Source organism: Sminthopsis crassicaudata, chromosome 2, assembly GCF_048593235.1.
Source record: "Sminthopsis crassicaudata isolate SCR6 chromosome 2, ASM4859323v1, whole genome shotgun sequence".
Classification (NCBI taxonomy): Eukaryota; Metazoa; Chordata; class Mammalia; order Dasyuromorphia; family Dasyuridae; genus Sminthopsis; species Sminthopsis crassicaudata.
Genome location: NC_133618.1, coordinates 281,566,267 through 281,572,266, shown reverse-complemented (window position 1 = coordinate 281,572,266; position 6,000 = coordinate 281,566,267). Strand labels below are relative to the sequence as shown.

Genomic DNA, 6,000 nt, shown 5'->3' with positions numbered 1-6,000 from the left:
ACAATTGATTGCCTGACTGATTAATACTTTTACTAATGGGATTATCCCTAGATATTTCTGCCACAACTGGGAAAAATAGGATTTTAAGCACTTAATGCCATTCCTTGCCTATATTCTTCCTGAGTAACTTGACTTCTCACAGTTTGAATGAAATAATGACAACTCAATACTTTGTAATGCAATAGAAGACACCAAGGTTTATCATCTATCCTGCCACTGCCTCCTAAAATCCTTTAGATTTTAAAATATGCCATTTCTCTATATAGTCCTATAGTTCTCTTAAACTGTTATATTACATATCCTAGTAACCTAAGAACCACGGGGACTTGATATACCTTCCATTCTCATTTCTGCATCTTTATGGTTTCTAGGTCTTTCTCTCTACTCTGGAGCTAAACTTTTTTCTATTTTTTCCCCAATAAAGAACAATTTATCAATTGTCTCCTATTCCTTACTGGATGGGAGGGGGAGGAAGACAGGGAGGAAAATTTGTAATTAATATAGTTAAGCAAAACAAATTCCCACATTAGCTCTTATATAATCTATTTGCTGTTTTCACCATCTCCCGTTACCCTCACCCCATTAGAGTATGGTTTCCTTGAAAGCAGGGATTATCTTTGTTGTTTTTCTGTCATGTCTGCCTCTTTATGACTCCATTTGGGGTTTTCTTGGCAAAGATATCAGAATGGTTTCCCACTTCCTTCTCCAGTTCACTTTACAGATGAGAAAACTGAAGCAAACAACAGGGTTAAGTTACTTACCTTAGATCATACAACTAGTAAGTGACTAAGATCAGATTTGAACTCATGAAGATAAATCTTTCTGACTCTAGGAGTGGTACTATATCCACTGTACTACCTATCACTTAGAATAAACTATACTCATAATAAGTAATTATTTTTCTTTAATCTCAAATTTAATTCAATCTAATAAGCATTTACTATGTATAAACCATTATTAGGATATTAGGAATAAAAATACAAAAAGAAAAAAAAACAATTCTTGTTCTTAAGGAGTTTCCATACTACCAGAGGACACAAGATCTATCCTAATAAATGAAATTTATTTTGAAGAGGGGCAAAAGCAAACTATGAAGATCATGCAAGACTCTCTATAGATTTGGTTAAAGGGAAAAATACCATTCTGTTTGAGCTAGGCTTCCTCACCTAGATTATCTTCCCCCCCTCAGTTCTAAATCCATCTCTATCAGGCCTTTCCAGGTCAGTCCCACTTCCCTCCAGCATTCTACCTTCTACATTTATCACTATTCAATTCACTCTTTCCCTTACCTTCTCTGTCTCGCTTGTAACTGAACACGAATTTCCATTTCCATAAAGTTATAGTTGGCTCAGTGTCTGCCTGCTTGTTTCTAGTAGTCATGTCATAGGTTTTTTTTACATACAGATACTACCTCACAGGGACAGTGTGAGAAAAGTGTTTTTGAAGTCTCAAAGCACCACAGAAATGTAAGCTACTGTTAAAGAAAAAAACACCATCAGTCTCCAGAAGAATCAAAGGATGATTTATTCTAGGCAGTCAAAATTTCAGGTAACTGAAAGATTCATTATTTTAAATATTATTTTTGTTTTATTTTTAATAATTTAGAATGAAAACACCTACAATTGATGCCAAACTTACTTGCAAACAGAAGATAAATATCATAATTTACTTGTTAATGATAATTCAGATTTTAAAAATAATAACAAACGTTTTCATGCATTATTTCATTAAAATAATCCTGTGAAGTAGGTGCTACTATTATGTCTATTTTGTAGATGAGAAAACTGAGGCAGTAAATAATTAAACGAACTGCCCTAAGCACAATTTGAATTCAGGTCTTCCTGACTTTAAGTCTACATCTGTATACTTCTCTATCTAATTCACCTGGAAGAGATTTTGAAACCAAAGTAAGAATCCCCTCACTTTTTTTGGGGGGGGGGCGGGAAGGTGGGGCTGATGCAATTGAGTTTAAATGACTTGCCCAGGGTCACCCAAGCTAAGACATGTTAAGTGTCTGAAGCCAGATTTGAACTCAGGTCCTCCTGACTTCAAGGCTGGTGCTCTATCCACTGTGCTTTTTAGCTGTCCCTGTCCCCTCACTGGCCCATTTGGCCACACACATAAAGGAAGAGGCAGGAAGATATGTTAGAGAACTGGCCTGGTGCTGAGAAAGCCTGTGGTCAATTCTGCCCTGACACACAGAGGCTGCCTGACTCTGGGCTCAAGTCCACTTTCTAAGACTACAATCTACAGATAATTTGCTAACCTAGGATTTCACTATACTGTTGAAATCACAAAAATAGTAATTTTCCCTATTACACAGAAATAGTCCATATAAGATGCATAATTTGAACAAGAGTCCTTCGACTACAAATCTAATGCTTTTGAACATCAATTATTGTCTGCTTTTACACACTATTCAAACTTCTGATTCCATAATAAATTAGCTCACTAGAGTTCTGAGTGTTTGTGTCCCTTTTGAAATAGCACTACCTCATCTCCTCACTCACTACTATCAGTGTGCCTATTATATAGTCATAGAATCATAAAGTTACAAAATTTTATACCTGAGGGAGCACTAGAGATCACTTACTACTCCATCGCTTACCTACTGTAGGAATTCATGCCACAAATCCCTCAAATGGTCACATGCAGCCTCTTCTTTAATACATCTAGCAATGTGACATTCATCATCATTTAGCAACTCATTCCATTTTTATACAGCTCTAATTTCTAAAAGTTTTTTCCCCTTATGTTTAACTCAAATCTGCATGCCTATATATTTTAACAACTGATTGTGGGGCAAAGCAAAATAATTCTTTCATTCAATTCTTTCAGTTCAATATATTATATACTATGTTAGGTTTTTATTATACAAAATTCAAGATTCCCACTTCTATTGACAGAATTCGTAACTTTGAATATTCTTCACTATGAATCACTTCACTGTCAATGCTGTTCCTTTAAATTAGGACACCCAGCTTGGAACACAGACACAATTTAATTAGATCATAATATAGTGAAGTTGATAATCATTCTTGTTTTTAGGTACTTTAATTCTATTAAAGTGTAAAATCATATTGAGTATATTTCCCCACCATGATACACTGTTGAGTCATATTGGGATTGCAATGTATAAAACTTCCAGTTTTGTGTGCACTGCTGTGATTTTCTTTCCTAAGTATCAAATGTTATAGTTATCTTTTTAACCATTCTTTTAGTCTTTCTAGTTGTTCTGTTTTGGAGTGAGGTTTTGTGGATGTTAATTATATCATTCACTCCATCTTCCATCTCAACCTACTTCAAAACATTAGTAAATTGAATAAGCATGTTATTTCCATCCCCCCCAAGAAACTAATAAAAATGGTAAGAGATACCAGAAACTTCTAGGCTATCATAGAAATATTAACCAACATTTTTTGCATTAGATTAAGCAATTCTGAACCACTTCTATTTATCTTCTGATTCAGAGAATCTCCAAATTTCAGAAACACTAGGAACCTTAACAGCCAATTAGTACAATTCATGCTTGAAAAAAGAATCCCCTCCATAATATACTGGCAGTTTCAGAAGAACTCCTTTGGAAGAAAACCATCCCTTTTCCAAAGCAATTCACAAGTTAGGAATTTTTTTTTATAATTAAGCCTGGATTTGCCTCTTGCAACATCAACCTATAACTCCTTTCTTTAGGCACCATGAAGAGTGGTGCCATAAAAACCTTACAAATAAGAGAAGACAGTTATCAAGTCCCCTCATCTTTTAATATCACTAAATGACTTACTAAAATCCGAATACACTGGGCCTTTAACACTATTCTGATCTGCCAATTGAAAAACCCTCCAAAATTGTTAATGAGCCTTAATCTGTCATAATTCCTTCTCAGTGCACCTATATCACTTTTTTTACAGATTACGGCTTCTCTTCATAAATGCTCATAAACCATCTATTTATTCATCTGTTCTGAAATTTAATAGAAATTTCATCTTCATAGCAGCCTATTCTCCCCTTCTAATCTTCAAGAGGATTAGTGATAAAATTAAATTTACTAAGAATATGTGTCAAGTAAGAATAAATTCTAAGTGATAGCTATGGGTAGTGCATGAGTTTTAGCATATGTATCTTTGCTATATATTTTTTAAACACTTTTTTTTTGTTATTTCCTGGTTTATGGTAATGCTCCAAAATTTGAGGTTGCCAAATAATAAGAACTAAGGCTACATGAATTATAATTCTACTTTTTATTCCCTATTAAATTGAAAACTCCTTCAAAGAATACTTCATATCTCCTTTGTAATACGAGAGAGAGAGAGAGAGAGAGAGAGAGAGAGAGAGAGAGAGAGAGAGAGAGAGAGAGAGAGAGAGAGAGAGAGAGAGAGAAAAGGAAGTAATAAAAAAGGGGCAGCTAAGTGGCGCAGTGGATAGAGCACCAGCCTTGAATTCAGGAGGACCAGAGTTCAAATTTGATCTCAGATACTTAACACTTCCTAGCTGTGTGACCCTGGGCAAGTCACTTAACCCCAACCTCAAAAAAAAAAAAAAAAAAAAAAAAAGAGAGAGAGAGAGAGAGAAGATGTAATACACTACAGACTCAAAACTAATATTACACAGTTAATATCTGCTATACTCCTTGATGGCACTTTGTGATGGAAGATAACAGTTTTAATGTTTTTTGTTTTTTGTTTTTTTCCTCTCATCTGCTAAGAAAGATGATTAAAAAAAAAAAACTGTCAAGTCTTTTGTTTTTCATGTTATTCCCTCACAGATAATTCTATGTATCACTACGGTATCATCATATGTTACATGTTTTATAAATGCCTCCTGCCTTTTAAGACTGGCAACTGTTCCAATTATCTCTATATATGTCTTATTTTTCTTCCTAACTGTGAAAACCACATCTGTATCTGTGTTTTCCTGGCAGTTTTACATAAACAAAGCTCCAAAAAAAATGATCCAAATATGGAAAGCACAATAATCAATAAATGTCCTAAAGGTTTACTGAGTTGGAGGAGCACCTTTGATTTAGTGAGGCCATAGAGATGCCCAGGAGGTGAAGTTACTTATTGTTCTCCTCCTTCTCCTAGTTGACAGCATGAATTCCCTCCTTAGCAGACCATTATACATATGTTCCTAGTGCCTCATTTCCAGATACTTTTGGAAGATATAATTGGAAAAAGTCTAACTGCAATAACACAACTTGGTTATGTAACAGTTTAAACAGGTTTTTAAAAAGTCAATTTCTTTAACCAAGTTTTAAAGGAACAAAAAGGATATTCTGAGGGGAAAAATAGAATTGGACTTTTAACATGATGAGATTAATTTGAGAAACTAAAGCTATTGCCAATTGAAAGAAAGTAAACATATTTGCTAATCTTCTTGCTCACTGAATTGCATGTGTTCTTTAAGAACTATAAAATAATATTTACTGTAGCAGAAGCCAGAATAAACTATATAGTCCCTGCCTGGCACAAGTGCTTTATTCTATAAAAGCTACAGAATTTGCTCACTCTCCCCATATAATCATTCTATATATTAGATTGTTAACTAGAGTGACAGGAGAAGAACTTTGCCCTGGAGTGGAAAATTTAGAGATCTTTATATTTACACTCAGAGGTGCTTCTTTTCTTATTAATGCTGCCCATTAACTGATGTTATGTTGAGAGTTAGGGAAGGGGAAAGGGTTTCTCAATCTAAAGCAACTTAAATTCTCTTGGTTTCCTAGGATATATTTCTCCTCATCAGGTGGCCAATTCCCAGTGATCTGTATTCCTCCCCTGCACCATCACATAACTAAGTCAGTAAGTAAGCAAGGCTCTCATATCTTACTATCCCCAAGTACAGAAACTGCTAATAGTAAAATTCTTCCAAATATGAAACATACACATTTATATACAGAAAATAATATTAGTGAATAGATTATGAAAAAAATAAATAAATCTGGAGATCTTATCATAGTTGTTTCACAAGCACAATTTCCCCGAACCACCCCTAAGCACTTTTAAC

General features: G+C 34.5%; 1 protein-coding gene across 5 annotated transcripts in view; it reads right to left on the bottom strand.

The window, feature by feature from the left end:
* The window catches only part of PRKD1 (protein kinase D1), a 397,745-nt gene that overhangs the window by 232,822 nt on the left and 158,923 nt on the right, over nt 1–6,000 (bottom strand). The window contains exon 1 of one of the 5 annotated variants that reach the window (XM_074289594.1): nt 1,290–1,510. The exons of the other annotated variants lie outside the window; for them this stretch is intronic. The gene's annotated coding sequence lies outside the window, so the exon portion shown is untranslated. Of the gene's footprint in view, nt 1–1,289; nt 1,511–6,000 lie in introns of those variants that run through there. 5 annotated transcript variants of the gene reach the window in all.